Raw genomic sequence first — 26541 nt, forward strand, 5'->3', positions numbered from 1 at the left:
CATCCTTCTGTCCAACTGCTGTTCTGGAGCCAAGGAGGAAGGAAGTGTCTTCCATAGAGCAGGAAGTCTCCTATTGAGCCAATCAGAACAACAGAGCAGATAATTTGGAAATCATCAGGAAGTTCCTATTCTGACTATGCCAAATATACATCTCCTCCAATGCCCACTGCAGGACACTCTTTATATTCTGCTCAGTCAGTCATGAACATTGCAGATCTTGCAGCACTCTTTTTCCAAATAAGTATCCCAGGCAATCAGCTGATCAGCAGCTGAAGGGCAAGGCCTGGCATCACAGGACCCCACCTGCACTTGGGGAGGGGGGTGTCAAGTAACCCCCCTTTTCCCAATGTTTACTCCAGGTGCCTGGGGGAAGCCAGTGGGCAATGGGGCAGGATGCTGGGAGCCCTCACATCCCTACTTAAGAGTGGGTGGAGAGAAACTTCAAAACTTTAAAAAGTGAAGATGTCTTGTGAAGATCCTTCTGCTGAGGATTTTATTACTCATTCCGTAGTAATTAGGGTTGTTTCCATAGCAACATTATCAGTTCAGCAGCAGCTTGTTGAGACTTTGTTTGCATAGCAGTAAGAGCAGCTTGCTATGTTTGGGATATCCACCGTGCCCCAATTTAGAAAGAACTTTATCTCTGCAATAATACTATGCCTCTGTGTGGGGTGAATTCCCTCCTTGGATTGCAGCAGCAGAAGAGCAAAAACACCCAAAGGCAATTCAATTGTTATTGCTCAGGCAGACCAGGAGCATCTTTTCTGAAAACAGCACCCAGCGGTCCAGGAAATAAAGTTATCTTTTTAAATTCTGATGCTCAGTTAGTGCAACACTTTTTCGGTTTCAAAGATCTGGTTAGTACACTCACTGGTTGTGTCCCATTCTGCTAATGATGATCCCCCCAACAGCAGCACTTCATGGCATTTAAGGAAAAATAGCAGAGTGAAATTGGAAAAAAATCACTCCCTGTCTTCTGCTTGTACAAATGCCTTATTTTGGTGAAGAATGACCATTAGCTCCAATCTGCTATAAATGACATCTCCTTAGGCCTAGTTTGTGCATTACAATTGCTTTGTGAAAACAGAGTTGTGTCATTCCAACTCAGCAAGATTCTCTTTGCCACCATACGTTCCATCTGTCACTCATGGCCTAAACCTCCTTTAACGCATATTTCTTGCCAATAAATCCCACGGATACTCACTCCAGCAAATTAACATGCCCCAATCTCTGCCAAATCAATATCTTTATTCCCTAGAAGAGCCAGTAACTTTAATTTATTTATTTGAAATATTTATATCCTGCCTCTCTGTTAAATGCCAGACTTTCACATTAAAAGACATTACAATTGAAAAAGTGACCAAAAAGAGTTAATGGATATTAGATGCAACAGGAGTAAATGCAGTCAGGTATTCTAAATAACAATAACAAGGCAGGGCAGAAATATTACACAGTTACATCAAAAAGTAATTAAAGCTAGAATAAAAGAACGACGGAGAACGGAGTTTTGCAGAAACTGCAAGTTTCTTTGTTTTTTTTTAAGCACACTCTTATATAGCCTAAGAAATCAACAAGGTTGTTACCTGGCACTTGAAGTATGCTGCCAGGGGATATATTTCAAACTTCAGGTGCCACCACTTGAGGAGTCCTCCAAAGTGGGCCTAGCTGAAGATCTTAACTACTGGCAGTTTTACTCTTTATAAGGTTTTTCTCTTCCTTTCTAGAACTGAACTCTCAACACTTAAAAGTTCGTAAGACTTCAAGTCTAACTTGAGAGGTAACTTTTTTTCTCCCCCGGAAGCTTTCATCATTTAGCTAACTGGGTCACCCTTTTCTGTCGAAAGGGAATTGGATGCAGAGTCAATGTCTTAAAGCACTACGCCTTTAGAATCAAAGAAATGCAGCAAACTGGGAGTACGCAGACGGTGTTGTATGTAAGGCAGAACATCTGCAAGTAACTTCTGTTGCTAATGAATTCTGAAGACACAAGCATAGCTAATGTATTCATTAAAAGCCTTATATTTAGTGGATTGTAAATAATGCATGCCTTTCAAAGAGTAGGAGTATTCTCAGGACCCACATAGATTGTTATGTTGTTTCGGGGTGGGGGAAGCACCCCACATGCCTTTGCAGTACATCGTGCCTAGGGCACTAACCAAACTTTCCATAGGATGTCTGGAGACTTATAGTTTGGTTGTTGTGGCCTCTGGGGTTTCTATTGCCACTTAATTATTGAATTAACTCTCTAGGAAATGACATTCCTTGCCTAGTAACTCAGTGTTCTACTAGTTCTACTAGTTGTTGTTATTGATAGAATGTTGTGACAAATCCAAATGAAGAATAGCTCTACAACTGCACTTTAAAACTTGTTTTGAAGCTGATGTACAAATGGCAATCCTAGTTCAACCCAGATCGTTGCTTGTGATCGTTTTCATATATTTCAAACACAAGAAGTTGGTAAGTAAATATAATTGTGAGTCTCTCTCCCTGTGTGTGCATGTATGAGAGAGAGAGAGAGAGAGAGAGAGAGAGAGAGAGAGAGAGAATGCAGAAGCTAATACATTTATTTATTTTGCTTTGAAAATCAGAGTAAATCTAAGGTTTGAATTTAATCTTGCATTTCCAGGATTTAGACAATTATCCTGCATTTGCCGTCCAGTGCATACAAGGTTGATAACAACATTAAGTCAGAGTGAGAAACAAGACAGAGAGGGTCTGCTGTTGATGCCTCCACACAATTAAACAGGCAAAAGTCAGTCATCTCCGAGCTCCACCTTTCATCTTCTTTAGTCTTGAAACTGATTGATAATGTAGCAGCCACTGAGTGCTGATTCCTTCAGTTCTAATTTCTTTTGAGGGCTTATTTCCTAATCATCATTTTTATAACCATAATGATATTTATTTTTATTGATTGATTGATTTGTATACTGTCGCCCTCAAAGAAACTTGCAGCAGTTCACAACAAAACAATAAAAACAATACAACCCCTAAAAATCACATATCACCAGCAGGTATCAACCAAGGTACACTGGCAGTGGGCATGAGGTATTGGACTGGGAGGGAAGGAATCAGATATGTTATGTCACCTGGGAATGTTATTATTTTACCAATGTTTTATTGTGGGGGGGGGGGTGGCCTGGGAATAGTGGTCAATAAATATCCTCATCCATGGTTCCTCTATATATTTTTGAAACAGCCTGGGGGGGGGGGGTGGAACATATCCGGCTGAGTTGGAATACGGCCAATCAGGGTGCAGCCAGCAGTGGCTCTGCCCTTACAGCTCCTGCCCTCCCTCCCTGGATGCTAGCCACGCTCCTCAGACATGCCAGAGACAGAGAGAGAGACACACAGAACCCTGCCAGACCAAACACAAGCCCTCATACCCTCCTATTGCTCCTGCTGTGAGGGAGGCAGAGAGAGACACAGAGAGAGCTGCCCCAAGCTACTGACCAGCCCTGCTTCCCTCCTAAGAACAAGCTCTAATTACCTGCTGTGCCTCCTGCTGCAAGGCACACAGAGAGACACAACAGAGAGAGAGAGACTTTACACCTCCCGGTGTCCTCTGGGTCCTAGCGCCCATTGCATTCCTGGTTGCAATGGACTTTCTTGCCACTAAATTAATAAAACATTTGATGTCTACTATTAAAATTTTGGTTTAACAAAGAGGAGGATAAAATAATAAAATAAATTTCTAAAAGGGGATGGGACGGGAGGGCAGAAAAATAATAAACTAAAACAGAAAAAGATGATTGTATATTAAATATTATTGAAAATTGTATTTTAAAACAAAGAAAAAACATAAGAAAACAGTAAGGATAAAAGAAGGCCAAAAAAATAAAAAACTGAAAGGGATGAGGCTTGCCCACCTCTGTATTTTTATTTTCCAATATGCTAATTCCTCCATGGTTCCTGTCATCTGAAGAAGAAAAATATCTAGTCTCAAATCTTCTTGTTATTTTCATATGCTGGAAATAATCAGAGATAGTACTCTGGTAGATAATATTAGCCATATGTTTTTGAATATGTGAAGCTGCTCTTTTCTTGCTGCATCACACTGGAGCTGGAGCTCTGATAGCTTCCAATAACAACCCCTCCCCAGACAAAAGAAGAACGAGAAGAACAACTAATCCACAGAGAAAATAATCCACAAAGAAGATAAAAATATGTAAGAATGCAGATTATTTTATCTGCTTCAAATATTTCTGCTGCATTTTAAGTTGAAGTTTTCTTGAAAGAAATACTTGAATTAGACACAATCCATTTTATCACTGTCATAAATCTCTTGTTAGTTAGTTTTCTGTGTTTTATAGGCCAAACATTCCCAGATATTCTCTTATCAGTAAAGTCAGATGTCGCTGGGAATCTGCCAGCCTTCCAAGATAACTTTACTAATGCCCTGAATTCTTGAAGAACTTGAGGGAGGGAAGATGATGGGACACAATATTGTCATTGGAATTCTTCAAGATTCAATCATGTACTGGACCTATGCATACCTGAATTCTGAACTTACATATTTTCCCTTTGCATATTTTTATAAGGCACAGGTTGCCTTATTTGAAACATTCATGCTTGCTTTTTAAGGAGTCTACATATCAAAAAAGGACAGGAAGGCCTGGAGGATCATTGTCCATGGGGTCGCAATGGGTCGGACACGACTTCACACATAACAACAACAACACATCAAATGCTTGTTCCCCTGAAATTGTTTACAGACAGACCTGGTTGCAAACAATGACAACATGTGATCAAATACGTGCACATTTCTCTATGGGTTTTTACTTCTTCTAGAGCTCATGTACTTATTGTAATTAACTTTCCTGAGCAGGGAAGATTAATATATGTATCTGACAAGTCTCTTTTGCATGTCAGAAACAAGCCAAGGAAGGAAGCTGAGAGCCAAATTTCTGCCAGAAAAGGCAGGTGTCTCTGTGTGATTCATCTGGTTTTGCATACACTTGGGCTGCTGTGGAGCACAGACTTGGGGAATGTTGGCACCAAGAACCTTGGCTTCACTTGCACACAAATTGCCTGGCAGTTAAGACAAGATGAATATGTTGTGCTTTGTAGTTGTCCTGTTAGAATGATGTTCTCATCCTCTTATGATGTTCTCATCTTCTTATGATGCATTGCATACAAGGTTTAAAATATACCCTGAGATCCAAAACAACCTTCTCTAAAGTAACAATGGCAGCTTCTTTCTTATGTGTGAAGGTGTCAGTCTGGCCAGTCTGGTAATGAGAGTATGCTGTGGGTTAGAGTTTTACCCACCATTGGCACTCCAGGAATTAGAAGTTTTTTTGTGGTTGGATCAGAGTCCGTCTGCCTCCTGATCGTGTCTGAGATTAAAAGCTAAGTAGTTGCTGTTAAAAATGACTGCCAACATTGTTTTAATTGAATTATGTATAAGGAGGCACTTCTGTAGGGACCCTGGAGGATCTTCCAGTATTCTCATTATAATACTTTCGAACCTAGAAGTTTACTAGTCCCCCACACGTTACCAAAGCAGTAAAAAAAACGTTCTTTAGTTTTTTTCTTTATATTTGTGCTTTGCATCCGTCCTTTGAGATCTACTTTGGTTACACTGCACATGTTTGTGTTTAGGAGCAAGAGCTTGCTCTCTCTCTCTCTCTCTGTGTCTCTCTCTGTCTCTCTCTGTCTCTCTCTCTCTCTGTTGAGATTGGCTTTCTGCTTGAGTTATGTTTCTAAAGGAACTTAATGCTGAATGAAGCAGATTGGCAACTCATAAAACCTGGAAAGGAAATTGGAATAGATTTGGGGCTACTCATGAGCAATGGACTTGCTCTGAAACCTTTAAATAGTGATTACATCTATTATTATTTCAGTCAAATCAACAGACTTTGGCCTGGCTTTGGGTGTGTGGTTATCCTGTGTCTGAATATCTCCATTGTATTTAAAAACTGGTTGTTCAGAGATTCTGTTTAAAGTCTCCATGAAAGTGGCAGTAATGTCCTATAGCCTAATTATTTCAGAACAGCTTTGCTCAGTCTGGTTGGGAGAGAGAGAGAGAGAATAAGGGTTGCAAATGCAAAGAAATATGGTTTTGGCTTGTCTCTGTGTGGGATTCTTTTGCTCAGAGCACAAGAAAAAGAAAATTATTGGACACATTTAAAGGTTTATAGGATTTGTGAGGGATCTATTGCAGATTAAAGAGGACAGGAAAGCCAAATGAGTGCTGTGTTAACTTTTTCTCTGATAAAGGGATTTGTATAGCCTTCTGCTGCATAAGATAAGACAAATGGGATACCAGTTGACTGGATAAAAAAAATTGAAAACTTGATATTCCTTGCCAGATGTAAGAATGGAGCCTATAGTCTTGATTCACTTTTATTTTACGTTTATAGCAAGGGTAATTTATCAGGATTAATAGAGACAGAACTATGGCTGGTAGCTATATAATCTCTTAAACCATGTTCCTTGTTATATCACTACATAAAAAGATATTTCATAGGTCAGACTCAGTGATATAAGGCAGCTCTTTCATTTTAGATGTTTATTATCCCAATGATTTGTTGATCAAGGTGAGGTGAAAAAAGAAATAACTTCCTCCCTAAATATAGCACTTTTCATCCCAAATGATCCTCTAGTGCTTCACAAACAATAGAAAAACATTTTCATTAGTCACCACTGGGAATGAAACCCACCAAATGAAAAGCAATGTGCTACAAAGATCCAGAGAGCAATTTAATACAGGTGGTGCTTTGAAATGCTTGGGTCTGGTATTACTAGGGACTCTGAACTAACCCTTAACTATGACCATATACTAACTCTGGAGAACTAATTCTGAATTCTTTCAAATTCTCCAACAAGTGATAAAAATCCAAGATTTAAATGAGTAAATGAATCAGAAACAGGAGACCCTGGATAAACAGGTTGCCTGAATGACAATAGCCACTTATCTAGTTTGATCTGAGCTATTTGGGGGCTTAGAATGAGGAATGGTCACAGCAGAACTGCACAGTTCAAACAGTGCAGATTCCTGTTTCAGGAGCTCACAGTTTAAGGCTGTTTCTGTTCTATTTAGTCTGGCTAGTAGTGTGAAGTTCTCCTGTTGCAGTGGAGGTAGCTAAGAATAGCAGGCAATCAAGAGCCAGCAAAGAAGCAGAAACTTCAGGACCGAGGACAGCACTGGAGTTGCACAGGAGTTGAGAGTTCTTAAAGCCTGGTAGCAAACAATGTGATTCTAGGAACACTTTCCTGAGACTAAGTCCCACTGAATAGTCCTGAATAGAATTGCTCTCTAAGGGCCTGTCTTAATGATATACTAAACGCAAGACCTATTTCTAGACCCATACAAAATAGAGGGAACAGATCTATGTGATGTGAGAAAGGACAAAAGCCCATCACTAACTCCTTGTAACAATATCTTTCGCATTATTTTCCCATACAGGTGGGTGAGGGATTAAGCTTTACTATACCACCCTGTTTTTCAGATCTAAAATGTCTGAGAATTTCACTCTAGTGTGTCTTTGCTATTGCAATGTATAGAAATGAATATAGGACTGAATATGTAATAATCAAAACTATATAAAACACAATACAAATATTAAAAAAACAAGAAAACTAAAAATGAATAAAAAATAATTTGTGTGTGTGCACAACTCTACTTGAGACTACTAAAATTGGAGGATCGTCAGTCACCTGGAAAGCCAGAATAAATTATGTAGGCCTGTATTACATTACAGAATAACAGAAAATGTCACTGATGAAAATGTATTCCACCTTTTAAAAACATTTTATCCAAAATTAAGGATGAGGGCCTTCCATTAGTACTAAAATAAAAACATATCCAAAGCTCTTGGTATTCATTTTCTAAAGAGACAGTTTGGTGTAGTGGTTAGGAGTGCCGACTTCTAATCTGGCATGCCAGGTTCGATTCTGCGCTCCCCCACATGCAACCAGCTGGGTGACCTTGGGCTCACCACGGCACTGATAAAACTGTTTTGACCGAGCAGGAATGTCAGGGCTCTCTCAGCCTCACCCACCCCACAGGGTGTCTGTTGTGGGGAGAGGAATGGGAAGGCGACTGTAAGCCGCTTTGAGCCTCCTTCAGGTAGGGAAAAGTGGCATATAAGGACCATCTCTTCTTCTTCTAAACAGTGAGCTGGTCAGTTTGGGCTAATATTAATACCTTTTCATATTTAGAAAACTGTTCTTAACAAAATCAATCAAAACAATTTAGAGAAATTGAAGTACTGACAACTTAATAATGATTCTTCTGGTTGTTAAATGAGATTGGCATGGATTAGCTTTAGGAGGCAGATGAGAATTTTCCATATTAACCACCGGAATGACAGCTTTGTGGCTTGAACTACATCCTGGAGTGGAGATATAGTCTATTACAACCACCACTGGGGAAGTGATGCTTAATCCTATGAGCCATATTTCTGTTGAGAACTGTTATTTCTCCATCATCATGTGGGCTCAGTCACAGATATTATAGATTGTGTGTTATCTCAGCCTGTATTTGAGCCCTCAATTGCTTTTCAGGTTATCCATTTGTTTGGGTTTAATCCCTTTAACGCCAGAGATTTTGTGTGATTATGGGTTTAAATTAATATATTTCCCAGTGTGAAGAAAAATGTGTTTTAGATGCATGAGTTTCCCTCTTTAAAGTTATTAGATTTCCCTTGTAAAATCATTTAGACTACTGCTATGAAGGCATTCAGAATTCATATTGGATTCTGCAGTATGAGGCATAAACCTATTGAAGCACTGACAGAAACCGGCAGGAATCCACAGCGGGGTCGATGTCCTCCTCAACGAGGAGCATACTAGAGCAAGGAGGAGGATGGCGCTGGAGAGGGCTTTGTTGCCTTGTTAGAATATGGATATCTTTGAATCTGTGACCTCTGTGACTACTGGGAATGATGGACATTATATTTCCTATGAAGGGGCTGTAAGGATACTCCAGACTTTGGTAAATCGCAGGAAGTCAGGGAAGCAAGAGATATTTTGTGGATTACTGTGGAAAAGACTGTCCTACTCAGTGGCAATATCTTCACAAGACAGCAGAGCGTCAAGTTTTAATCTGGTCTGGATCTAGTCTAGATATAGGATCAATTTTACAATGTCTAGAGCAGGGGTAGTCAACCTGTGGTCCTCCAGAAGTCCATGGACTACAATTCCCATGAGCCCATGCCAGCAAATGCAGCCAGGGGATCATGGGAATTGTAGTCCATGGACATCTGGAGGACCACAGGTTGGACTTCAGATAATTGAGTTACCTATCACTCATAGTGCCACACATAAAACAGTCTCATTTGCTTTCTATCATTACCCAAAGCAGACCTTTCTCCAAGAGTATCATGAGCTCATAGGGTAAATAAAGGTCTAGTCTGAATTTGAAAATGAGCAGGCTGAGAAACTACGGTTGAATTCCACTTCGCTGATGACTGGTGTTTTTTTTCGGGGGGGGGGGTCTTTTTTTTTTTTTTTTTTTTTTTTTTACAAAGCACATGTTCTGGGGGAGGGAAAAAGTCAATATTTTGTAGACATTGCAAAAGCAGTACTATTAGGGCAGCCTGCCAAACTTTGATAAAGAGAGGAAGACCATTTAATGAAAAAGAAGCCTTTTGTTTAGGGCAAAAGCTGATATTGTTCATTGACTCATGACAATGCACTAGTCATACTTGGCACATCAGAATAAGTAACCTTGTAAAGAAATAAATATGGAAACACATCATAAACACTTCTCATTAATTTGTCTCTGTGCTGGATAGGAAAATAACTGCATTTAATAGCTTCAGTGTTGAGTTTCTTTAGAGTAGTTTCTTCAAAGTTATTACTACTAGGGATAAGCACCAAAAAAAATTTGGTACATTTTAGATTTGGTAGGAAATGATTCAGGTACACCCAATCACCTGAACCCCAGATTTGGGTTCGAGTACAGTAATGACTGGGGAAGGCACTGGCAAACCACCCCGTATTGAGTCTGCCATGAAAACACTAGAGGGCGTCAGACATGACCCCGTGCTTGCACAGGGGATACCTTTACCTTTACCTTTTTACAGCTGTATCAATTCAGCTCCCAAGCAATTAAAGGGACCCAGATGTCCATTTAAATGCCTGAGAGGCCACCAAACAGATGATCACATTGAGAGAAGTCTTTCATAGGGGTCAACTGTTTCTTGGGCTAGAGGTGGGGGGGTTCAAGCCACCCAACAGCCAGCTCTTCTAGGGAGATGCTTCTCTCCCTGGATCAGCTTGTGTTATGGGAAGGACAGTTCAAACTGCCTCCCCCACACAACCCACAGCCAGCACCTCCCAGCTGTAAGACTAGAATGGCTCCAAGCCATTCCAGTAGTCCCTTTAACTTCCTTTTAAATTCTGCCCTGCAGATGTCTCTAAAGCTGTGGAGCACAGGCTCTCTGCAGCTTCAGAGGGGGCTGTGGGGGAGGCATTTCAAGAATCCACCAAACAGCTGAAACTCAGGGTCAGCTGCTTGGTGGGCTCTTTTCCCTGACCCTTCTCAGACTTAGAAGAGCTGTCTCTGCACAGCCTGGGAAGGGTCTGGGGGAAGGCATTTAAAGAGCACACCAAACAGCTGCACCTCAGGCTTTCTCAATCATCAAAATCTTGAATCAGCTGAATCACGCCTGAATCAATTTGGGTTTAGCTGTTTTTGATTATTTAAACTGATGGGGATGTGTGATCTGGCTTGGATAAGCCCCCAAAGTACTTGAATCGCATTGATTCAAGTATTTTGTGGTTTAGCTCAGCCAAATTGCCCATCCCTAGATGATGTGCAGGTGGATTGAGAGTCATAATTTTTGTAAACAAAAGATGAATTCTGTTTCGATGCTTTATACTAACTACATATTATAAATATAGACATACTCTTTTAATAACTTACATATTGGTTCATGTCTGGGAACACATGTGGGTTAATTCTTAGCTGACCTGGTAGAGAATCAGAATTCTGTTGACTGCCCTTGATACCACTAACTGTGAAACTGCGAAGGGGAGAGGAAAAACGATCTCTCCTTCCTCTTTCTTTTGCAATGCTTAGATGTTTAGAGGGAAAGGAAGAGAAACAAGATATTTCTTCCTTCCCCTTTGAAGCTCAGTCTAAAGCATTGCTTCTGTCCTTGTCCAGCATAGAGGGGAGTGAAGAAAAACAAGCTCTTTCTCTTCCCTCCAAACAGGGCAGAAGCAATGCTTTTGAGCTTCAAAGAAGCTAATTTCTCTTCTTCCCAAGCAATGGGAAAATCCCTAATTTTTAACCTTTGATTTTGGCATTGCAAAAGGGGGAAGAATAAGGAGTTGGTTTCTCTCCTTTACAGCCCAAGCCCACATCTTGGGGTAGGGGTGGGGAAGAGAAGGAAAATCACCTGGGCTTCTGAACATCCTTGCTAAATTTGCTGCATCTCAGCAAGTCTGGGAGGCAGCAGAAATTCCAGACTGAAGATCAGAATAACCCAGTTTCTGGCAAATCTTCTGGGAGTGGGTCCCTGATTCCCTGGGTGCACAGCAAAATTTCCTCCACAAGAGATCTGCAACCAAATCCCAGCTGATGCCTGTATTTGCCTATAAAATCCCTTAGGTGAGGGATATGATCTCCCTGCTATTTCATTCTTACTGAGAATAAAACAAATCAAATCTTAATAAAATGCTTATGCATAGCACTAACTATTTTGTACCAGCTGTAGGTCTGGCCTGCCATCTTAATCTGAGAATGTATTCCACTGGAGAGTATGATTACTCAGCAACAATAAATCTTGAAATAGATGAAAAGCCCTTGACTTAAATAAGGCTTGCACTAAGGAGCAGGCCATTTCACCCAAGGCAAAACACAATGTAGGAAAGAAGGCTCTGATAGCAGGAGTTATAATTAAAGAGTGCAAAATCCAAGCAGAGCAAAGTGCATACACTGCACTTTAAATAAGGTTTCTGTGTCACATTCTGCAGATTAGTCATAAAGATAATTTGTTCAGGCTGTGAAACTTCCTCCTGTCCAGGGAAGGGGAATATTATGGCTTTGCTTCTTTTTGTGGTTGCACCATCTCCCCAATCTAAATCCTAGCACATCTCTTGGCTAGTCCAAAACCTGATAAAGATGAGTCTCACTAGGAGGGAGAAGCACAGAAAATCTCCCTCCTTCCAATAAAACAGTGCACCTGTGTTTTTCTTTGCCCACTTGCTGTCAGTAGTGTTTGTCAAGATGTTGCTGTATATTATTCTTTCCTCAGCATCTTAGCATTATAGCATCAATAGGTACTTTAGGGGGTATGTTTGATTTATAACTAAGCAGACTCACATTTTCTATGCCTACGGAAGTTGGTGTGCTGCATTTATTGTTTTGCTTGTGATTTCCCCTCTGGTAGAGATAAGATGAATAGAATAGTGGGCGCAAAGGAGAATTTGACGTTTTCACATGGAGACAGTAGACCCTATTGCTAATTGTTTCTTGTCAGTAGTTGCATATTAGATGCTAATGGAATGTAAGGTGCCTATTCATGTACCACCAGTCTTTGTCCTTTGCTGAATTTGCAGCCTGAAACCTCAAATTTGACAGGTGTGAACACTTAGAGCTTGGGTTCTAAGCAAATGTTTTCTTCCGCATGAATCATATTGAAGTTAATGGCACTCATTCTTATATTAGTGGGCTTGAGGCTGCAGCTGGGACAGTCTTATTCTGGGGGTTGAGTTAAAAGGCAGCATTGATGCAGCAGAACTGTAATCATGATCTTACTACTTGAGGGTGCCATATTTAGAAGAGTTGGTTCTTATATGCTGCTTTTCTCTACCCGAAGAAGTCTCAAAGTGGCTTACATTCGCTTTCCCTTTCCTCACCCCACCACAGACACCCTGTGAAATAGGTGAGGCTGAGAGAGCTCTGATAGTACTGCTCGGTCAGAACAGCTTTATCAGCAGCATAGCGAGCCCAAGGACACCCAGCTGAATGCATGTGGAGGAGGAGCAGGGAATCAAACTCCGCTCACCAGATTAGAAGTCCACACTCCTAACCACTACACCATTCATAGCACAAAACAAATCCTGGGGTTGGTTGACTCACCACCAGAGGGCAATGACCTGATCATTTTACCAGAGGTAGACAAAGAGGTGGGAGGACAAGAGCCTTTTGTGGCACAAGGTGGTAAGGCAACCGACATGCTTTCTGAAGCTGTCTGCCCATGAGGTTGGGAGTTCGATCCCAGCAGCCGGCTCAAGGTTGACTCAGCCTTCCATCCTTCCGAGGTCGGTAAAATGAGTACCCAGCTTCCTGGGGGGTAAACGGTAATGACTGGGGAAGGCACTGGCAAACCACCCCGTATTGAGTCTGCCAAGAAAACACTAGAGGGCATCACCCCAAGGGTCAGATATGACTCGGTGCTTGCACAGGGGATACCTTTAGACAAAGAGGTGGGAGTGGCTTGATGACCTGACAAGCACCAGGCAGGAAGGATGATGGGGAAAGTCAATAAACCATTGCTCCTACTAAATGTTTGTGTAGGCTTCAAAAGTTCATATTTAAGGGTTCTGAAGTATAATTAGGACTAGCAAATAAGCCCGCTGCAGCCCAAATACAGCAGGCGCTAGCAGGGCTTACCTGTGAGGCGGCGAGGGAGTTGTCTGGTGGGTCTGGCGGGTCGAGGTGGCTCCACGGGCCGCTGCAGCGTGTGCAGCCGCGCCGCGAGGCATCCTGCTGCCGGTTGCGGCTGCTGGGAGCGCCAGCGCCGCGGCCTCCGCCACAGCAGTATTGTGGGCGGCCGGGAAGGCGGTGACCTGCCACCTCCCGACTGAGGCAGAGTATGGCGGCGTCTTGGCGCAGACGGTCGAACTCGTGTGGGGGGGTGCGGATCGGGAGACTCCCTTCGCACCTCCTGCGGCGTCAGGCCGCCTGCCAAGGAGCAACTGCGAGCCGCACTGCGCACGGCTCGCAGTTGCTCCAGCGGGGAATCGGCTTTGTGCCTGCCGATTGGTCCCTCCGATAGTCTGTCCGGAGGAAGGGGCCAATCGGCACCCTTCCTCATCCCGGACACATCCCGCCTTCCATGGGCTTACTGTTTTATTTAGTCTGTGGCGCCCATGGCACCGCAGGCTTGTGTTAAGATATAGAAAGAGGCATGATTAGTATAGCCAGACTCTGTTGCCTTAAGTGTTTATCTCCTGATGGGCCTGCCATCCTGTATCTTTGGTATTCAGCAGATAAATGTTTATTTTAAAAATCCATCAATATAAATTGCTGGGGATATTTTTCTGGAGGGAAATCGTGCAGGGGGGAGAGAACTGCCATTTTGTATCAAATTCTGTTAATGATGAAATATAAAGGCTATGGAAACTGAATTTATATTTAACTGTCTACACGCCAGCTATGTTTTAACTCTACTCTTGCTCTGTTTGATTGTGTGCATCATGGAGCTGCTGTCTAGCAATGCTCCCTCCCAATAGTACATGCCAAGATCTTCCTCCAAGTTTAAACCTTTATACTCCACCTTTCCTATTGGTTCAAGGCAACTTACAATAATTGTTAGAACATTCCCAGCTAAAATCCAAATAGCAATTCCCCTTTTTACACATTTGCCAGCCATGCAGCTTCATTTTGTAGTGGTTAAGGTCAGTGGACTATAATCTGGAGAACTGTATTTGCTTCTCTGTTCCTCCACATGAAGGCTGCTGAGTGACCTTGGGGCAGTTACAGTTCCTTCAAAACTCTCTCAGCCCCATCTACCTCACATGGTGACTATGGAAGGGATGGGAAGGTGATTGTAAGCTGCTTTGAGATGCCTTAAGGTTGAGAAAAGCAGGGTATAAAAATCGTCTATTCTTTATTCAAGCCTGACCAAAGGATGGCACAGATCTCTATTGTTTGCTTGCAGCTAAAATTACCAGCTTAAGTGAGTCAGTGTACCTCTCTGAAATGGGGCCATTTAATTAGCTGTTGTGAAATATATGAACTGAGTAATGAGTAATGGTTATAAATTCTGAAATCCCAGAGCGCATGACAAGTTGGTATTTCTGTCGTATCCCATTCCCAGTATTAGGATTTCTGATATTGTGTCACACAAAGTTCATTCAATGAAAAAGGGAAAAACGAGAAGAAAAACATGGTCATGTGGACGCAAATATTAATGCTACAGATTACAGACTTCTCTGCATCCCTGTTGTAGTATTTTAACTCCGCTCATGTAATGACAGGGTCCTAGTGTGACTTCCTTTACGTCGTTCTTATACATATTCATACATAATTCTTTTACATTATGTTCATTGCTTTGAACAGTGATTTCTGAGAAAGCAGGAGACATATTGAGAATTCTAACAAATTGCCATGTGCATGCATAGAATATAAATATGTCAGAGTGGAGGCGTGAATGGGGTGGCAGAGCAGGATTCAGGGACTCCTGATAGACTGGGGGATTCGAGGAACAGCCGGTTTGGGGGGGTGGTGTCATGTTGTCGGGTGCCCAGCAGTTGCAAGCTCATCAGATTCTGAGGAAGAAGCAGTGTGGAGAGTTCAGCCAGGATCAGCGGCAGAGCCACAGGCACCACCAGCAGACTCAGAACTGGCCAGGGAGCCCAGCTCAGAACCTGAACCAAGTACAAGCACTCAGTCTCTGGACACCCGGCTGGAGACAGAAGCACCAGCTGAATCTCCACCCTCGTTTCCTGAGAGCGAACTATGGTGTGGCAAGCAACACTCCATTGCAGGGGTAGTCAACCTGTGGTCCTCCAGATGTCCATGGACTACAATTCCCATGAGCCCCTGCCAGCATTTGCTGGCAGGGGCTCATGGGAATTGTAGTCCATGGACATCTGGAGGACCACAGGTTGACTACCCCTGCTCCATTGTACTGGAAAGACACTACTCAGCTAGATTAGCAGCTCCATGCAGGACTGGGCTTTGTGAGTGCTTGGAGAGCCTTGACTAATTCAGCAGCTGTTCATCTTTAGCTGAGCATCAAACTTAGAACTGGGGTGGAGGCACAAGCTCTCTGTGCTGGCAACATTGCTTATTCCTGAGCCTGCACTTCCTGACCCTGCTGTCTTGCCTTGTTCAGATTCTGTGTGATCTACTGACCTTGGGCTAGTGACCTGGATTACAGAGGCTCTTCTGCCCTTGTCTGATTTGGCTGTTTGTGTGAGTGACTGTTTTGGCTCTGAACCTTGGCTTTGTTACAACTCTGCATGTCCTCCTGCCCTGGAACTATCGGCCTGGCACTGTGCCACTCCTGGGCCAAGTACGGAAACTTGACAAATGTTTCCAGTTATGCCATTGAATATACGAAAGGTCCTAATTTTGCGACAGTTTTTGATGAAGAGAAACATTTATTATTACCCTGGGAAACATTGATTGGGCTAAGCTACTCCCACCCATCGTCACTCTTACCTTTACAGCTCTAACTTTAGGTTCTGTTTTTTGTCATGTTAGACTAGAGGTCCATAATTTGGTTGAGGTTGCAGGCACTTTAGGATTTTGAAAAAGAATAGTGTGCTCCCTTACAAAATGGTTATGAACAGGGTAGGTCCAGAATGGTGTGCCCTAGTCACATCTAGACGGGATTACAGCAATGCACTGGGCATGGAGCTGCCTTTGAGGACTGTCAGGAAGCTACTATTGGCATACAATGCTGTGACCAGAATGGTGACTGGAGGGTGTCTTAGGTGAGGTTGTCAGCAGCCTGGTGGCTCCTGGAAGTCTTCCGCTACTACAATTGATCTAAGGTGATCAAGATCAACCCCCCCAGAGAAAATGGCTGCCTTGGAGGGTGGACTCCATGGCATTATACCCTGCTGAGGTCCCTCCCCTCCCCAAACCTGCCCTTACCAGGTTCTATTTCTCATGTTTCCAGGTATTTTCCAACCCAGAGCTGGAAACCTAGACAAAGGGCTCATATCACTCCAATCTTCTTCCAATCTATACTGGCTCCAGTATTGTTTTCAAATCCAGTTCAAGTGGCTGGCATTGATTTTTAAGCATACCTGTCCACTCACCTTCATATGCCCTGTTTCAGGTGCCCTGCCATCTGAGGCCTGATAGGTGGCAACTGAAGAAAGTTGGAGTCTTAAACCTTTGGAACTCCCTCCCTTGGGAAATTTTATTTGTTTGGTTGTTGGTTTATTTGTTTGGTGCTGGCTTTGATATGCAGGGATGAGATATTGGGAGCTGTAATGCTGGTCTGGAAGCAATTCTGCAAACGCCTGCCTGTTGTTATAAAGGAGGTATATTTTGGATGCGATGGGGAGAAAAAAGTGAAATGCCAGTAGAGTAAATGAGGAGGTGGATTGGCAGGTGCGTTATTAGCACTGATGGAACGAAGCAGAGAGGAGGAATGGAAGCAAGCCAAGAAAGAAGAACTCGCTGTCATGTTTATTTTGGATGGTCAATATTTCCTGAAGGGAGCATCTGTGCTGCAACAAGAGGTCACTGCATAGCCACTCAGACGATCCAGAATCTGTCAGGAGTGCCTTACTGAATATGTAACTTGCAACTAGAATAAACTCTGATTCCCCCCCCCCTCTGTTTTTCAATATAATTTCAAAACGCACTGAACAACATTACCTTAGCTCACCAGCCTATCCCCCCTCCCCAAAATATAAGGTACATTTGAAGGGTGGAGAAGGCATCATGAATTACCTGCTTTGTGTGTGCAAAGCATGAAACCCAGGTTAAGTTGTAGAGACCGTCTTAGGTGACATTTCACAGGGTCAAAAGGCAACTACTGGCTCCAGTGGGTGGTGGTGCTTTCAAAGCAATAGCATGATAAATCATGCTCTAGAAAGTTAAACCACTACCAACCAATTAATTCAGCATCATAACATAGAAAGAAGTCTCGGACATGAACACTGAAGACTTTTGTATGTTGTTTGTTAAGCACATTATTTTTTCTGTCCAGACAATGACAGTATTCATCATTAATAAGCAAGCTATTTCAAGTCAACTAGCATTTGAAATCCTGACCTGGACGGCCCAGGCTAGCCTGATCTCATCGTATCTTGGCTGCCAAGCAGGGTTTGCCCTGGTCAGTGCATGGGTGGGAAACAACCCAGGAAGTCTAATGTTGCTACATCAGGGCAGATTGGCTGAACATCTCTTACCTTAAAAGCCTGAATATACGTATTACCCTAATATTGTAAGAGAGCTGCAATCTAATACACATTTCCTGTAAGTAAGTCTCTTGAGCACACTGAGACTTTTCAGGAGAATGTACTGAATGACACATTATGTACATCCGAGCTAATTTGCAATAGGGTGACATCTATCATAAAGCAAATTAAACATGCGTTGTTGTTTTTTGACCCATGCATGATAATGACGGTAAATAAACCGAGATAAATTATTCAGGAGAAATGTTTTTAAAAATTCCTTGAAGATGAGCAATAACTCAGTTATTCAGGTATAAAGCTGGAGCTACTGGCTTCAATGACTCTTGATATTCACAGATGTAACTAGGATTCCAATCAGACCCAATGGTTTCTAATCAAGTTTAATATTTCCCTGGTGAGTCTTTATAACCTCTCAAAGTCTCAGATGCTGTAGGGAATCAACTGCATTATCAAAACTGTAAGTTTTGAAAGGGTGCTAATACAGTTCTCCCTAATTGTCTCTTATACTGCCTAAATAAAATACAGGAAAACCACCATTTGATTTAACAGTGCACAGCCAGACACCCTGTGAGGAAGGTGAGGCTGAGAGAGCTCTGACAGGACTGCTCAGTCAGAGGTTCAGAACTGCACTATCAGGATTGTGATGAGCCCAAGGTCATCCAGCTGGCTGCATGTGCTGAAGCAGGGAATCAAACCCAGCTCACCAGATTAGAAGCTGCCACTCTTAACCATTTCATCATGTTGGTCTTAAGGGTGCCACTAGGCTCAAACCTTGTTCCGTTTACCAGGTGATTTACCTGCATACCATGAAAAGCATCAGCTGCCCCTTTCCAGTCATTAAACTTTTATTAAACAGATTTTTTTTCTCCAGGCCTGTTGACAATCCTACTTATAGAGATAATCTGTTTGAAAACCCATTTCTTCAAAAGATACGTAGGTAAAAGTGAATGCATGCAAAGTAGTTGAGCCCATTATAACTAGATTCTGTAGTTCATTTTTCTGCAGATGGTGCCTGCATTAATTCCTTTGTTACTGTGTTCAGAAAAATCCTTTCTAAAAGCCATTGTGACTCAAAGAAATAAAATGTTCATTGTTTTCATCTATTGAAACTGAAAGAAATGCAAACTTATTTTCCAAGCTGTCATTCTGGGTTTAGATGACAATAATTCCCCAAGATTTGTGTTGTTTAAAGCATTATAATGAGAACTGAGTAAATAAAGCCACCACAGTTTCTATTGACTAGTAAGAAACTAGACCTGGCTGCTTTTCTAATCTTGTCCTGCCTTCGGCCACAGTTTCCTAGGGTCTCGGCTAGGATTTCCTCTGCCATCTTAAATGAAGATCAAGTCCTTGGCTTGGATCCCACTGAATATTACCATCGATGGAAGGATTTCTACAGGTGGCATGCATGAGTGAAGCATATGGAATGTTCTTGCACATCACTGTTTGGGGAGGGCCTGTGGCTTAGTGCTACAGTATCAACTCGGTATGTAGAAGATCCCAAGTTCAGCCCTAGTCTAGTTAAATCTAGTTAATCTCTAGTTAAAATCAACCAGGTACTAGGTGATGTGAAAGATCTCGATCGGACGCTCTGGAGAGCTACTGTCAGTCTAGCAGACAATATTGACCTTGGTGGACCAATAGTCTGATTCAGTAAGTGTGTTCAGCTACTAAAACTGGGCTTCAGGTGAGAAATTTGCAGACGTGCAAACATAGCCTCTCGAGGCAATGTAGATTTGAAGATCGCCAACTGTGGCAGCTGATACAGCACTAAGACTAGACTTTGGAATTTGCAGAGTAAAACCCAGCATCTCCCTAGGATGGCAGACGAATGATTCTCCAGGCTATTCATCTGTCTTTGTTTGGACTCTTTGTTTGGACTTGAATCTAGCAACAGAGCAATCAATGTTACAGTCTCCAGTAATTGCAGCTCATCCTTACAGGTCAACACAGACAATTGCTTCTTGCTCTCAGTGCCTATTTCTGGTGCACAGAGTCTTCACAGCAGAACTGGCAAATGACACCGACGTGTTGGTCCTGCTTCACTGGACTGATTAAATGCTTTAAGAAGTAGTTTTCATACCATCAATACACTCCCCAGGCTTTGTCAATTGTAAGAACAATTATTACTGTAGGGAGTACCAGAAATTGTAAGGCAGGAAATCATAATAACAGAGGAAAGAAAGGTTTTGCATTATATGCATTATGTGTTTCTCTTTATCTTATGCTACGACGCAAGTTATTTTGATACAAACAGATATTTTTGCCTTTTAGAATACACAGGGTGTGTGCATAATGCTATAGTGCAAAATATTAAAGGTATGTGTTCTGCAGCAGACTTGAGGAGGAATTAAATTCTAAGCCACAGACATTTGAAATTTACAAGGAGACTACTTTGTGCAAATTAAAAATATTTGCATACATTTGCAAAGGGCACAATTCTGGTAAAGTGAAGGACCTTTAAAAAGTGATCCATTTGATTGATTAACATACAGAGGAGTCAATAGGTCTGAAAAAGCCATGGGTTTCACAAGCCTTCTGCTGGATTGCCCACAGATTACATGATTTACTTTGCTTTTGGCTTGTATAACCAAGTTGGCATAGCAAGATGTAAGGCACTCCAAGTTTATTGATGGCCTCAAGTGATTGCTTCACTGTGCTCGGAACTCAGGCTACATTTAACTCTCACTTTGGACCTTTTTGCAGAGAAACACACAGTGGGATTTTCCAGTACCCAGGAGAGAAATAACAACCAATACAAATATATTGCAGGGCCAAAACCAGCTATAACAGATTAAAGAAGTATTTACCCCCCTGTTGAAAACTGAAAAAAAAAAAAGGTACAGCTGTGTGTATCGGTTTGTTGGGTTTGGAGACCAAGAGATATGAAGAAAGGTTGGGGGAGCTTGGTCTGTTTAGCCTGGAGAGGAGACGACTGAGAGGGGGTCTGCTAACCTTCTTCAAGTATTTAAAAGGGTGCCATATAGAGGATGGAGCAGAGTTGTTCTCTCTTGGCCCAGAGGGACAGACCAGAACCAATGGGATGAAATTAATTCAAAAGAAATTCCGTATAAACATCAGGAAGAAGTTCCTGACAGTTAGAATGGTTTCTCAGTGGAGCAGGCTTCCTCGGGAGGTAGTGGGTTCTCCATCTGTGGAAACTTTTACGCAGAGGCTGGATAGCCATCTGATGGAGAGGCTCTGTGAAGGCTCAAGGGGGTGGCAAGTTACAGTGGATGAGCGATTGGGATGTGAGTGTCCTGCATAGTGCAGGGGGTTGGACTTGATGACCCATGAGGTCCCTTCCAACTCTATGATTCTGTGCCCTCTGAGGAAGAGCAGTATGACTGCAACCCATTAGGTCTCAGTGTGTTGGCATTAATGAGATGCTTTAGGTGTGCCCAATAGACAAGATATTCTTTTATAGCTTTTTAAAATTTTGAGCTCTGATAATAAATTGTTTCTCTTTTTCTATATTCAGTTTTATCCCTAACCTTTATGGTTCTCACATTTATCTCTCCGCCGCACTACAAAACAGTCTGTTGGGCCATGATAAATACAATTTGTTTGTTTGTTTGTTTATATTTACCAAATCATATTTATATACCGCCACTCCCAACATAGCTGGCTTGTGGCGGTTTACAACCCGTAAAAGCATAAAACATTAATAATCCTAAAAACAGAAAACATACTATAAAATCCAAACAATACCATAATTACAAAAATTCCAAACATTTCAAGATTACAGTAACAACCAATTCTCCTCCCCCCCCCCCACACCGGTTCAATGCCCTGACATCAATTCACCAGGGCATCACTAATGGATAAGTTGTAAACCCAGGGGGAGGTTGTCCAATAGCTCCAGACCTGGTCTAGCACTCAGTCCAGAAAACCAGGGGAAGGGGGTGACCCCGTCTCATAAAGTTCATGTTGTGGGTTACATGGAAGAATTTCACTCTTTTTTCCTCCAAACTCAGCCCATACTTAGACATTAATTTGGTAGCATATGAAATTTGTTTAGGATCTCGTAAGATTCTTAAGGATGATTCACTTGAGCAGAACTACCCACATTTGTCTCAAACTGAATTTTGATTAGAGTGCAGTGGCAGCTTTGAGATACCTGCGCTTTCCTTCTCTTTGCTAGGCGTTTTGCTCATGCAATCAAAGTGAATTTGCTTTTCCTCAAAACAGAGTCCTTCCCATTTGTCACAAAGGCCATCAATTTAAACAAAAATACAGATTGCTAAGCTTGCCAACCTCTAGGTGGGGCCTAAAGATTCCCTGCTATTATAATCTTCAGATAACCAAAATTGGTTCTCCTGGAGAAAATGGCTGCTTTGGAAGTGGATTCTGTGGCATTATACTCTGCTTAGGTCTCTTCCCCCATCGCATCCTTCCCCAAAATCTCTAGGTATTACCCTATTGATAACCCTACTCTCTTATTTTATTTACAACATTCCTTCTTCCAACAAACTCTGGGTAGCTCATAACAAAAGATGCAACATTTGCAATTCAAAAATGTCCTGTTTTGATGGTTGTAGTCTGGGTCATAGAGGCAGTGGTGGGCGTTAGCCGTACCTCGTACTTTCTTCCACACTGCTGTCAGCTGGGAGCAAACTGAGCACTGGAGGTACAAAATCGTCTGATTTTGATGCTGTGAAAGCCTGTTTTGGTCACTTGGGGGCAGTGAGCCAGCCATGAGCAGCATCTTGACAGGATTCAACTTTAGCAACATACCAACTTCGTGGGTGCCAAAAAGTGCCAACAAGTCACTATGACTATGGTGACCCCCATAGAGTTTTCAAGGCAAGAGATGAACGGAGATCATCTCTGTATCAGGACCCTGCACTTGGTGGTCTTCAATCCAAGCACTAACTTGGGCCAACCTTCCTTAGTGTCTGAGGTATGACGGCAAACCTGGCCCATCCAGATCAGGGCATATCAGCTATATAGTAAGGACCCATGCAGTTGCATTTTGTACTAGTTGCATTTTTCAGATCAGGAACAAGGGAAGGTCTGCATAAAGCAAGTTGCAGAAGTCTAGCCTGGAAGTGACCGTTGCATGAATCACAGTGACCAGGTGTTCTGAGGACAGGTAGGGTACTAGTAGCCATGCCTGGCGCAGATGGAAAAATGTCGTTCGGGCTACCAATGTGACCTGGGCCTCCATAGATACTGAGGCATCCAGGATCACCTCCAAGTTCCTGACTAGGGGCGCAGATATCAGTTGCACCCCATCCAGGCAGGAGAGGCACACTTCCTGATCCTGCTCTCCTCTTCCTTTATCAGGAAATTTTTTTTCACAGTCAGAGTAGTTCAGCAGTGGAATAGGCTGCCTAAGGAGGTGGTGAGCTCCCTCTCACTGGCAGTCTTCAAGCAAAGGTTGGATACACACTTTTCTTGGATGCTTTAGGATGCTTTGGGCTGATCCTGCGTTGAGCAGGGGGTTGGACTAGATGGCCTGTATGTATGGCCCCTTCCAACTCTATGATTCTATGATTCTAACCCATCCACAGGACTTCAGTTTTGGAGGGGTTGAGTTTCAGGCGGCTCTTCCTGATCCATCCAGCAACTGCTTCCAAACAACTGGCAAATGTTTCAGATGGGATATCCAGCCATCCATCCATCAAGAGATAGAGCTGGGTGTCATCTGCATATTGATGATATCCGAGCCCATAACTCCAGACCAACTAAACAAGAAGATGTATATAGATGTTAAAGAGTGTACCCAAGAGTTCAGATGAGTCAGGCCTCGGTTGTCCATTAAGTATACCTAGGTGATTGCTTAGAGTGGTGGGAGGCCTGTCATGTTAGTGAATATATAGAGCCAGCTTGGTGTTGTGGTTAGGAACACTGACTTCTAATCCAGCAAGCCAGGTTTGACTTCCCTCTCCACCTCCACATGCAGCCAGCTGGGTGACCTTGGGCTCTCCACAACACTGATAAAGCTGTTCTGACTGAACAGTAGTATCAGGGCTCTCTCAGCCTCACCCACCTCACAGGGTGTCTGTTGTGGGGAGAGGAATGGGAAGGTGAATGTAAGCTGCTTTGAGACTCCTTCGGGTAGAGAAAAGTGGCATATAAGAACCAACTCTTCTTCTCTTCTAGTTCTGGCTGCCTTTTGGGCACTAGGTATAAAAGTGTATTTTTTGCTTTGTTCTGACTGCTCTTTGAAGATAAAAGCACTTCTGTTGTGAAAATAGCAAATGGTGGGAAACTGAAGCATTGATAAGGGCAGGGAGTTGTCTATATGTATCCTAGGGCTGAACAGGCCAGTCATTCTTAGCAATAGATTTTCTGTCATGATGTTTCCAGATGTACCCTCTTGAATACAATAAACTCTGAACTCTTTTTTATGAAGTATGTCTAAGTTTTCTTGTCTCCCCTGAGGGAGTAGCCTTGGCTCATGACAATAGGAGCAACATAAAATGGGAGTCCCAAAGAAGATTTTGAAACCTTGAGAGTCTTCAAGAACCTTTTGAATTTCTGATTTAAAGCCTGCAAGTTGCCTGCTGAAAGATGCAGGAGGAAGTTAGCAATGAGTTTTCGATTCTGCACTTGAAAGTGGAAGAAAGCTCAGCTGTCTTTCCCATTGTTGGGAAGAGGGGCACAGAGAGGATAAGCCCATAATGTTCTTGGCTGGACCTCAATGTGACAATAGCTAGTTGGAATTTGTTAAAGATCAATGCATCATCTGGTGTAATTTTTAGGGAGAAAAAATACAACACTCTTCAGGGCTTTTGTTTTCTAACTAATGGCTGTGAGATGGTCTGTCTCTCGTACTCTGGGAGAGAAACGACCAGCATGAAAACTTTTCCAGAAACCTCTCTATTTGAGTAGACATAATGAGGATTGGTGAGCTCTTTGCTGGAAGAAGAGGCACCACTGCAATCGTAGAGAGCCTGGCCTGCAGCCCTAACATACTTGGAACAGGATCCTTCTGAATGCAGAAATGTAACAGATCAGTTTAATAGCACACCCGGAAAACTAGCTGAGCGTGGTAATGAAATGTGGTGAGTAGCGTTTTGTTTTTCCAGTTAGGTGTGATGAGTGGCAGGTCCACAAATGCAGACAGATTGGTTCACCACCATTTCTGCACATTTACAGCTGTCCGTGAATTTCTCCCTCATCTAATCTGATGAGGATAATCCCAAAATGAACATGATCTGTCTTCATCAATACAGCATCTCGTCTGTACCATATCGGAGTGTTGGGCAATCATGTTCTTAAAAGGAAACATGATTTTATTAAGATTATAAAACCCAATCATGGTTTTGAGGGGGAGTTATCTGTAGAGATTGCATTTTGTTATTCTGTTCTAGCTTTGCCATATCTGATTCCCTGTGGCGTATTTTATTAGGATCACAGCCTTTTCCTCCTGTAATGATGCTAAAATGACTGCAAAGAAAAGTACTGAGCACTGTTAATTCAGAAATAATGTCCATCTTGCTGAAACCTGCCTGCCAAATTATAGGTCTGGCCTAGTGTTTGCGAGATGAGTGCGGTTAGAGCCGAAAGTGTATCACAGCTTGAGCTTCCAAGAGCTGCTGTTTACTATTCTGTTCATCCTCCGCTGACAGAAATGGACTCCCTGGTGGAGTCACCACATCCCTGTGCTAACATTTCAGAATTCCCAGTATGACTTTTACAGCATGTTGGGCCGTGACAAATGCCAGATGCTCGGCTACTGAGGGATGTTTTGCTTTGTTAGCCTTACATGCAGTGGGTAAGGAAAGGGTAGAAGGTCATTGCAGAGGGCAGTGAAAAATGAGTGTCATACAACAATTTCTGGCCTTCCTCTTAAAAGCCATGTTTATCTCTGTGCCTTGCCTAGTTGTGCACAGTGTATCGCCTTCTGAGTAAGTACACATAGAAGGGTCTGTTAGAAACGTTCAAATGTCTTCACTTTTCCCAAGCTAGAATGCCTGGGACAGTAGCAAAAGACCACAGCCATTTCAGATTCCAGAATGTCACCTTCCCGCCTTGAAATGCTACTTGTTTCTGAAGCAGCTCTGGAGCAGAGGGACGTTTCAGCACAAATGATCGACAGAGATCAAATGGACTGTGATCCCTGAAATGGTAAAGAACTCTTGGTTGGATGCAAAAGAAGCACAATAGGAATTTAAAATATAGGGTTGGATCCAGGCTACGTTTTCTGCTAACAGAAGAAGGGGGTTAATTTCCACAGATTATGACTTCTTGCTGCTGACCTCCTGATTTCCATCTCATATGGTTCATGAGGGTCCTACGTCCCCCAGAAGCAGCATTTTGGGATCAGCAGGCTTCAGTGAGAGGGAGAGGGAGAGGGAGAAACCATCGGTTACACTCAACAAAGGTGCCTTCCGTGAGTGGAAGACGTAGTCTGGATCCAGCCCATTATTTTTTTAAATGCACGGGAAGGGATTTTCTTACCTGACAGCCACACATCTCTCTGTCTTGCAGAGTTGTGGTGCATATCACAACTATTTTGGACTT

General features: G+C 42.6%; 1 protein-coding gene across 3 annotated transcripts in view; it reads left to right on the forward strand.

Moving 5' to 3' along the window:
• The window catches only part of MTUS2 (microtubule associated scaffold protein 2), a 301022-nt gene that overhangs the window by 55896 nt on the left and 218585 nt on the right, over nucleotides 1–26541 (forward strand). The window lies entirely within an intron of this gene.

This window comes from Paroedura picta, chromosome 6 (assembly GCF_049243985.1).
Source record: "Paroedura picta isolate Pp20150507F chromosome 6, Ppicta_v3.0, whole genome shotgun sequence".
NCBI lineage: Eukaryota > Metazoa > Chordata > Lepidosauria > Squamata > Gekkonidae > Paroedura > Paroedura picta.